Source organism: Triticum aestivum, chromosome 1D, assembly GCF_018294505.1.
Source record: "Triticum aestivum cultivar Chinese Spring chromosome 1D, IWGSC CS RefSeq v2.1, whole genome shotgun sequence".
NCBI classification, from domain to species: domain Eukaryota; kingdom Viridiplantae; phylum Streptophyta; class Magnoliopsida; order Poales; family Poaceae; genus Triticum; species Triticum aestivum.
In genome coordinates, this window is record NC_057796.1 from 195243619 (window position 1) to 195254527 (window position 10909).

The following is a 10909-nucleotide window of genomic DNA, read 5'->3' on the forward strand; positions in this document are numbered from 1 at the left end:
ATGTCATCGAGCTTAATGTGTGCAGAACTCGGAGGTGCCGTACGTTCAATACTTGATCGGTCGGAACGAGAAGAAGTTCGACTACATCAACCGCGTTGTCGAACGCTTCCTCTTTCGGTCTACAAGGGTACGTGGACACACTCTCCCCCTCTCATTGCTATGCATCTCCTAGATAGATCTTGAGTGAGCGTAGGAATATTTTTGAGATTGCATGCTACGTTTCCCAACAGTGGCATCCGAGCCAGGTCTATGCGTAAATGATATGCATGAGTAGAACACAAAGAGTTGTGGGCGGTGATAGTCATACTGCTTACCACCAATGTCTTATTTTGATTCGGTGGTATTGTTGGATGAAGTGGCCTGGACCAACCTTACATGACCACGTTCATGAGACGGTTCCACCGACAGACATACAACTAGTTTTGCATAAAGGTGGTTGACAGGTCTGTTTCTCCAACTTTAGTTGAATCAAATTTGACTACGGCCGGTCCTTGTTGAAGGTTAAAACAACAAACTTGACGAAACACCGTTGTGTTTTTGATGCGTAGGTAAGAACGGTTCTTACTAGAAGCCCGTAGCAGCCACGTAAAACTTGCAACAACAAAGTAGAGGACGTCTAACTTGTTTTTGCAGGGCATGTTGTGATGTGATATGGTCAAGACATGATGTGATATACGTTGTTGTATGAGATGATCATGTTTTGTAAAAGTTATCGGCAACTGGCAGGAGCCTTATGGTTGTCGCTTTATTGCATGAACTGCAAACGCCATGTAATTACTTTTATTTACCACTATGCGTTAGCGATAGTTGTAGAAGCAATAGTTGGCGAGATGACCACGATGCTACGATGGAGATCAAGGTGTCAAGCCGGTGACGATGGGGATCGTGACGGTGCTTTGGAGACGGAGATCAAAGGCACAAGATGATGATGGCCATATCATGTCACATATTTTGATTGCATGTGGTGTTTATCTTTTATGCATCTTATTTTGCTTAGTATGGCGGTAGCATTATAAGATGATCCCTTAACTAAATTTTAAGGTATAAGTGTTCTCCCTGAGTATGCACCGTTGCGAAAGTTCTTTGTGCTGAGACACCACATGATGATCGGGTGTGATAGGCTCTACGTTCACATACAACGGGTGCAAGACAGTTTTGCACATGCGGAATACTCGGGTTAAACTTGACGAGCCTAGCATGTACAGACATGGCCTTGGAACACTGGAGACCGAAAGGTCGAACGTGAATCATATAGTAGATATGATCAACATAGAGATGTTCACCATGTTCATCATTGATGACTACTCCATCTCACGTGATTGTCGGACATGGTTTAGTTGATTTGGGTCACGTATCATTTAGATGACTTGAGGGATGTCTATCTAAGTGGGAGTTCTTAAGTAATATGATTAATTGACCTTAATTTATCATGAACTTAGTCCTGATAGTATTTGCATATCTTTGTTGTAGATCAATAGCTTGCGATGTAGCTCCCCGTTTATTTTTGATATGTTCCTAGAGAAAAATAAGTTGAAAGATGATAGTAGCAATGATGACTGGGTCTGTGATCTGAGGATTATCCTCATTGCTGCACAAAAGAATTATGTCCTTGATGCACCGCTAGGTGACAGACCTATTGCAAGAGCAGATGCAGACGTTATGAACATTTTGGCAAGCTCGGTATGATGACTACTTGATAGTTTAGTGCGCCATGCTTTACGGCTTAGAACCGAGACTTCAATAACGTTTTGAATGCCACGGAGCATATAAGATGTTCCAAGAGCTGAAATTGGTATTTCAGACTCATGCCCGAGTCAAGAGGTATGAGACCTCTGACAAGTACTTTGCCTACAAGATGGAGGAGAATAGCTCAACCAGTGAGCATGTGCTCAGAATGTCTGAGTACTACAATCGCTTGAATCAAGTGGGAGTTAATCTTCCAAATAAGATAGTGATTGACAGTCACTATCACCAAGTTACTGGAACTTCTTGATGAACTATAATATGCAAGGGATGACGAAAACGATTCCCGAACTCTTCGCGATGCTAAAATCGGCGAAGGTAGAAACCAAGAAAGAGCATCAAGTGTTGATGGTTAACATGACCACTAGTTTCAAGAAAAGGGGCAAAGGAAAATAAAGGTAACTTCAAGAAAGAATGGCAAGCAAGTTGCCACTCCCGTGAAGAAACCCAAAGCCAGACCTAAGCCTGAAACTGAGTGCTTCTACTGCAAAGGGAATGGTCACTGGAAGAGGAACTACCCCAAATACTTGGCGGATAAGAAGGATGGCAAAGTGAACAAAGGTATATTTGACATACATGTTATTCATGTGTACTTTAATAGTGTTCATAGTAACCCCAGGGTATTTGATGCCAGTTCAGTTGCTATAAGATTAGTAACTCGAAACAGGAATTGCAAAATGGACAGAGACTAGTTAAGGGTGAGGTGACGATGTGTGTTGGAAGTAATTCCAAGGTTGATAAGATCACCATCGCACACTCCTACCTTAGAGATCAGTGTTGGACCAAAATAAATGTTATTTGGTGTTTGCGTTGAGCATGAATATGATTGGATCATGTTTATTACGATACGGTTATTCATTTAAGTCAGAAAATAATTGTTGTTCTATTTACATGAATAAAACCTTCTATGCTCATACACCCAATGTAAATGGTTTATTGAATCTCGATCGTAGTGATACACATATTCATAATATTGATGCCAAAAGATGCAAAGTTGATAATGATAGTGCAACATATTTGTGGCACTGCCGTTTAGGTCATATTGGTGTAAAGCGCATGAAGAAACTCCATACGGATGGCTTTTTGGAATCACTTGATTATGAATCATTTGATACTTGCGAACCATGCCTCATGGGCAAGATGACTAAAACTCCGTTCTCCGAAACAATGGAGCGAGCCAACTGACTTATTGGAAATAATACATACCGATGTATGCGATCCGATGAGTGTTGAGGCTCGCGGCGGGTATCGTTATTTTCTGACCTTCACAGATGATTTGAGCAGATATGGGTATATCTTCTTGATGAAACACAAGTTTGAAACATTTGAAAAGTTCAAAGAATTCAGAGTGAAGTGGAGAATCATCGTAACAAGAAAATAAAGTTTCTACGATCTGATCGCGGAGGCGAATATTTGAGTTACGAGTTTGGCCTTCATTTAAAACAATGTGGAATAGTTTCACAACTCATGCTACGTGGAACACCACAGCATAATGGTGTGCCCGAACATCGTAACCGTACTTTATTAGATATGGTGCGATCTATGATGTCTCTTACCGATTTACCACTGTTGTTTTGGGGTTATGCATTAGAGACAGCTGCATTCACGTTAAATAGGGCACCGTCTAAATCCGTTGAGATGACACCGTATGAACTATGGTTTAGCAAGAAACCTAGGCTGTCATTTCTTAAAGTTTGGGGTTGCGATGCTTATGTGAAAAAGCTTCAGCCTGATAAGCTCGAACCCAAATTGGAGAAGTGCGTCTTCATAGGATACAAACTGTTGGGTACACCTTCTATCATAGATCCGAAGGCAAGATCTTTGTTGCTAAGAATGGATCCTTTCTAGAGAAGGAGTTTCTCTCGAAAGAAGTGAGTGGGAGGATAGTAGAACTTGATGAGGTAATTGTACCTTCTCTCGAATTGGAAAGTAGCTCATCACAGAAAACCATTCTCGTGATGCCTGCACCAACTAGTGAGGAAGCTAATGATAATGATCATCAAACTTCGGATCAAGTTACTACCGAACCTCGTAGGTCAACTAGAGCACGTTCCGCACCAGAGTGGTACTGTAATCCTGTTCTGGAAGTCATGTTACTAGACCATGGCGAGCCTATGAACTATGAGGAAGCGATGATGAGCCCAGATTCTGATAAATGGCTTGAGGCCATGAAATCTGAGATAGGATCCATGTCTGAGAACAAAGTATGGACTTTGACTATCTACAAAGCTCGAATTGTTGCAAAAGGTTTTCGACAAGTTCAAGGTGTTGACTACGATAAGATTTTCTCACTCGTACCAATGCTTAAAGTCTGTCCGAATCATGTTAGCGATTGCCGCATTTTATGAAATCTGGCAAATGGATGTCAAAACTTCATTCCTTAATGGATTTATTAAAGAAGAGTTGTATATGATGCAACCAGAAGGTTTTCTCAATCCTAAAGGTGCTAACAAATTGTGCTAGCTCTAGCAATCCATCTATGGACTGGTGCAAGCATCTAGGAGTTGGAATATAGGCTTTGATGAGTTGACCAAAGCATATAGTTTCATACAGACTTGCGGTGAAGCCTGTATTTACAAGAAAGTGAGTGGGAGCACTACAACCTTTCTGATAAGTATATGTGAGTGACATATTGTTGATCGGAAATGATGTAGAATTTTCTGGAAAGCATAAAGGAGTGTTTGAAAGGAGTTGTTCAAAGAAAGACCTCGGTGAAGCTACTTACATATTGGGCATCAAGATCTATAAAGATAGATCAAGACGCTTGATAAGACTTTCGATGAGTACATACCTTAATAATATTTTGAAGGAGTTCAAAATGGATCAGTCAAAGAAGGAGTTCTTGCCTGAGTTGTAAGGTATGAAGTTGAGTAAGACTCAAAACCCGACCACGACAGAAGATAGAGAGAGAATGAAAGTCATTCCCTATGCCTCAACCAAAGGTTCTATAAAGTATGCCATGCTGTATAGCAGACCTATTGTGTACCTTGCCATGAGTTTGGCAAAGGGGTACAATAGTGATCCAGGAGTAGATCACTGGACAACGGTCAAAATTATCCTAAGAGGACTAAGGAAATATTTCTCGGTTATGGAGGTGATAAAGAGTTCATCGTAAAGAGTTACATCGATACAAGCTTTAGCACCGATCTGGATGACTCTGAATCTAAATCTGGATACATATTGAAAGTGGGAGCAATTAGCTAGAGTAGCTCCATGCAGAGCATTGTAGACATAGAAATTTGCAAAATACATACGAATCTGAATGTGGCAGACCTGTTGACTAAACTTCTCTCACAAGCAAAACATGATCACACTTTAGTACTCTTTGGGTTTGAATCACATGGTGATGTGAACTAGGTTATTGACTCTAGTAAACCATTTGGGTGTTGGTCACATGGCGATGTGAACTATGGGTGTTAATCACATGGTGATGTGAACTATTGGTGTTAAATCACAGGGCGATGTGAACTAGATTATTGACTCTAGTGCAAGTGGGAGACTGAAGGAAATATGCCCTAGAGGCAATAATAAAGTTGTTATTTTATATTTCCTTATATCATGATAAATGTTTATTATTCATACTAGAATTGTATTAACCGGAAACTTGATATATGTGTGGATACATAGACAAAACATCGTGTCCCTAGTAAGCCTCTACTAGACTAGCTCGTTAATCAAAGATGGTTAAGTTTTCTAACCATAGACATGGGTTGTCATTTGATGAATGGGATCACATCATTAGGAGAATGATGTGATGGACAAGACCCATCCGTTAGCTTAGCATAATGATTGTTCAGTTTTATTGCTATTGCTTTTTTCATGACTTATACATATTCCTTTGACTATGAGATTATGCAACTCCCGGATACCGGAGGAATACCTTGTGTGCTATCAAACGTCACAACATAACTGGGTGATTATAAATATGCTCTACAGGTATCTCCGAAGGTGTTTGTTGGGTTGGCATAGATTGAGATTAGGATTTGTCAATCTGAGTATCGGAGAGGTATCTCTGGGCCCTCTCGGTAATGCACATCATGATAAGCCTTGCAAGCAATGTGACTAATGAGTTAGTTATGGGATGATGCATTACGGAACGAGTAAAGAGACTTGCCAGTAACGAGATTGAACTAGGTATGAAGATACTGACGATCGAATCTCGGGCAAGTAACATACCGATGACAAAGGGAATAACGTATGTTGTCATTACGGTTTGACCAATAAATATCTTTGTAGAATATGTAGGAACCAATATGATCATGTAGGTTCCGCTGTTGGTTATTGACTAGAGAGGTGTCTCGGTCATGTCTACATAGTTCTCGAACCCGTAGGGTCCACACGCTTAGCGTTCGATGATGATTTTGTATTATATGAGTTATGTGATTTGGTGACCGAATATTGTTCGGAGTCCCGGATGAGATCACGGACATGACGAGGAGTCTCGAAATGGTCGAGAGGTAAAGATTCATATATAGGACGATAGTATTTGGACACCGGAAGTGTTTCGGGCGTACCGGGTACGTATCAGGTCACCAGAAGGGGCTCCGGGCTACCCCCGGCAAACTATATGGGCCTATTGGGCCAAGAGGGGAACGCAGCAGCCAACATGGGCTGTTGTGCCCCCCTTGCTAGCCGAATAGCAAGGGGAAAGTAAAAGGGGAAGAGAGAAGGAAGGGGAGGCAATTCGGCCTCCCCCTTCCTTCCCTTCTCTCTCCCTTTCCTCCCCTCTCCGGAAAAGATGGTAGGGGGGGGCAAATTGGACAAGGCCCCAAGTAGGATTCCTCCTACTTGGGGCGCCCCATGGCTGTCCCCCTCCCCCTCCCACCTATATATATGTGGGGAGGGGGCGCCCAGAACACACAACGAACATTGTTAGCCGTGTGTGGCGCCCCCCTCCATAGTTTACGCCTCCGGTCATATTCATGTAGTGCTTCCTGCACGGATCACTTCACCATCACCGTCACCACACCGTCGTGCCGACGGAACTCTCCCTCGACACTTTGCTGGATCAAGAGTTCGAGGGACGTCATCGAGCTGAACGTGTGCAGAACTCGGAGGTGTCGTACGTTTGGTACTTGATCGGTCGGAACGAGAAGAAGTTCGACCACATCAACCGCGTTGTCAAACGCTTCCGATTTCGGTCTACGAGGGTACGTGGACACACTCTCCCGCTCTCGTTGCTATGCATCTCCTAGATAGATCTTGAGTGAGCGTAGGAATATTTTTGAAATTGCATGCTACGTTTCCCAACACTAGCATGTACAAACATGGCCTTGGAACACTGGAGACCGAAAGGCCGAACGTGAATCATACAGTAGATATGATCAACACACATATGTTCACCATTGATGACTACCCCATATCACGTGATGATCGGGCATGGGTTAGTTGATTTGGATCACGTATCACTTAGATGACTTGAGGGATGTCTATTTAAGTGGGAGTTCTTAAGTAATTTGATTAATTGAACTTAATTTATCATGAACTTAGTCCTGATAGTATTTGCATATCTATGTTGTAGATCGATGGCCTGTGCTACCATTCCCCTGAATTTTAATGCGTTCCTGGAGAAAGCTAAGTTGAAATATGATGGTAGCAACTACACGGACTGGGTTCGTAACTTGAGGATTATCCTCATTGCTGCACAGAAGAATTATGTCCTTGATGCACCGCTAGGTGAAAGGCCCGCTACAGGAGCAAATGCTGATGTTTTGAACGTTTGGAAAACTCGATATGATGACTACTTAATAGTTTAGTGCGCCATGCTTTACGGCTTAGAACCGGGACTTCAAAAATGTTTTGAATGCCATAGAGCATATGAGATGTTCCAAGAGCTGAAATTGGTATTCCAGACTCATGCCCGTGTTAAGAGGTATGAGACCTCTGACAAGTACTTTGCCTACTAGATGGAGGAGAATAGCTCAGCCAGTGAGCATGTGCTCAGAATGTCTGGGTACTATAATCGCTTGAATCAAGTGGGAGTTAATCTTCAGATAAGATAGTGATTGACAGAGTTCTCTAGTCACCATCACCAAGCTACTAGAACATCGTGATAAACTATAATATGCAAGGGATGACGAAAACGATTCCTGAGCTCTTCACAATGCTGAAATCGGCGAAGGTAGAAATCAAGAAAGTGCATCAAATGTTGATGGTTAATAAGACCACTAGTTTCAAGAAAAAGGTTAAGGGAAAGAAAGGGAACTTCAAAAGAATGGCAAGCAAGTTGCCGCTCCCATGAAGAAGCCCAAAGCTGGACCCGAGCCTGAAACTAGGTGCTTATACTGCAAAGGAAATGGTCACTCGAAGTGGAACTACCCCAAATACTTGGCGAATAAGAAGGATGGCAAAATGAACAAAGGTATATTTGATATACATGTTATTGATGTGTACCTTACTAGTGTTCATAGTAGCGGTTGGGTATTAGATACCGGTTTCAGTTGCTAAGATTAGTAACTCAAAACAGGAGTTGCAAAATGAACGGAGACTAGTTAAGGGCGAGGTGACGATGTTTGTTGGAAGTGATTCCAAGGTTGATAAGATCACCATCGCATACTCCCTCTACCTTCGGGATTAGTGTTTAACCTAAATACATGTTTTTTGGTGTTTGCGTTGAGCATGAATATGATTGGATCATGTTTATTGCAATACGGTTATTCATTTAAGTCAGAGAATAATTGTTGTTCTGTTTACATGAATAAAACCTTCTATGGTCATACACCCAATGTAAATGGTTTATTGAATCTCGATCGTAGTGATACACATATTCATAATATTGATGCCAAAAGATGCAAAGTTGATAATGATAGTGCAACATACTTGTGGCATTGCCGTTTAGGTCATATTTGAAGGAAATATGCCCTAGAGGCAATAATAAAGTTATTATTTTATTTCCTTATATCATGATAAATGTTTATTATTCATGCTAGAATTGTATTAACCAGAAACTTGATACATGTGTGAATACATAGACAAAACAAAGTGTCCCTAGTATGCCTCTAGTAAACTAGCTCGTTAATCAAAGATGGTTAAGTTTCCTGACCATAGACATGTGTTGTCATTTGATGAATGGGATCACATCATTAGAGAATGATGTGATGGACAAGACCCATCCGTTAGCTTAGCATTATGATCGTTGAGTTTTATTGCTATTGCTTTCTTCATGACTTATACATGTTCTTATGACTATGAGATTATGCAACTCCCGAATACCGGAGGAACACTTAATGTGCTATCAAACATCACAACGTAACTAGATGATTATAAAGATGCTCTACAAGTGTCTCCGATGGTGTTTGTTGAGTTGGCATAGATCGAGATTAGGATTTTTCACTCAGATTGTCGGAGAGGTACCTCTGGGCCCTCTCGGTAATGCACATCACTATAAGCCTTGCAAGCAATGTAACTAATGAGTTAGTTATGGGATGACGCATTACGGAACGAGTAAATAGACTTGCTGGTAACGAGATTGAACTAGGTATAGTGATATCGACGATCGAATCTCGGGCAAGTAACATACCGATGACAAAGGGAACAACGTATGTTGTTATGCGGTTTGACTGATAAAGATATTCGTAGAATATGTGGGAGCCAATATGAGCATCTAGGTTCCGCTATTGGTTATTTACCGGAGATGAGTCTCGGTCATGTCTACATAGTTCTCGAACCCGTAGGGTCCGCACGCTTAACTTTCGATGACGATCGATATTATGAGTTTATGTGTTTTTATGTACCGAAGGTAGTTCGGAGTCCCAGATGAGATCATGGACATGACGAGGAGTCTCGAAATGGTTGAGACATGAAGATTGATATATTGGAAGACTATATTTGGACACCGGAATAGTTCCGAGGTGTATCGGGTATTTTCCGAAGTACCGGGGGGTTACCGGAACCCCCCGGGGGGTTATTGGGCCTCATGGGCCTATTGGTGGAAGAGAGGAGGCAGGCTAAGGTGTGGCGCCCCCCTAGCCCAAACCGAATTGGACTAGGGGGGTCGGCCCCCCTTTCCTTCTCTCCTCCCTCTCCTTTCCCCTTCTCCTTGTTGGAATAGGAAAAGGGGGGATGAATCCTACTTGGAGTAGGATTGCCCCCCCCCCCCTGGCCGGCCTCCTCCTCCCTCCCCCTTTATATACGTGGGAGGGGGGCACCCCAAAGGCACACCAAAGTTTCTATTAGCCGTGTGTGGTGCCCCCCTCCACAAAAACACACCTCGGTCATATCGTTGCAGTGCTTAGGCGAAGCCCTGCGCCGGTAACTTCATCATCACCGTCACCACGCCGTCGTGCTGACGAAACTCTCCCTCGGCCTCAGCTAGATCAAGAGTTCGAGGGACGTCACCGAGCTGTACGTGTGCAGATCGCGGAGGTGCCGTGCGTTCGGTACTTGATCGGTTGGATCGTGAAGACGTTCGACTACATCAACCGCGTTACTTAACGCTTCGCTTTCGGTCTACGAGGGTATGTGGACACACTCTCCCCGCTTGTTGCTATGCTTCTCCTAGATAGATCTTGTGTGATCATAGGAATTTTTTTGAAATACTACGTTCCCCAACAATATTGTTGTAAAGCGCATGAAGAAACTCCATGCAGATGGACTTTTGGAATCACTTGATTATGAATCATTTGATACTTGCGAACCATGCCTCATGGGCAAGATGACTAAAACTCCGTTCTCTGAAACAATGGGGAGAGCTAATGACTTATTGGAAATAATACATACCGATGTATGCGGTCCGATGAGTATTGAAGCACACGGTGGGTATCATTATTTTCCGACCTTCACAGATGATTTGAGTAGATATGGGTATGTCTACTTAATGAAACAACAGTCTGAAATATTTGGAAAGTTCGAAAAAATTTAGAGTGAAGTGGAGAATCATCGTAACAAGAAAATAAAGTTTCTACGATCTGATCGCGGAGGCGAATATTTGAGTTACGAGTTTGGCCTTCATTTGAAAACAATGTGGAATAGTTTCACAACTCACGCCACCTGGAACACCACAACGTAATGGTGTGTCCGAATATCGTAACCGAACTTTATTAGATATGGTACGTTTTATGATGTCTCTTACCGATTTACCACTATTATTTTGGGGTTATGCATTAGAGACAGCTGCATTCATGTTAAATAGGGCACCGTCTAAATTCGTTGAGACGACATCGTATGA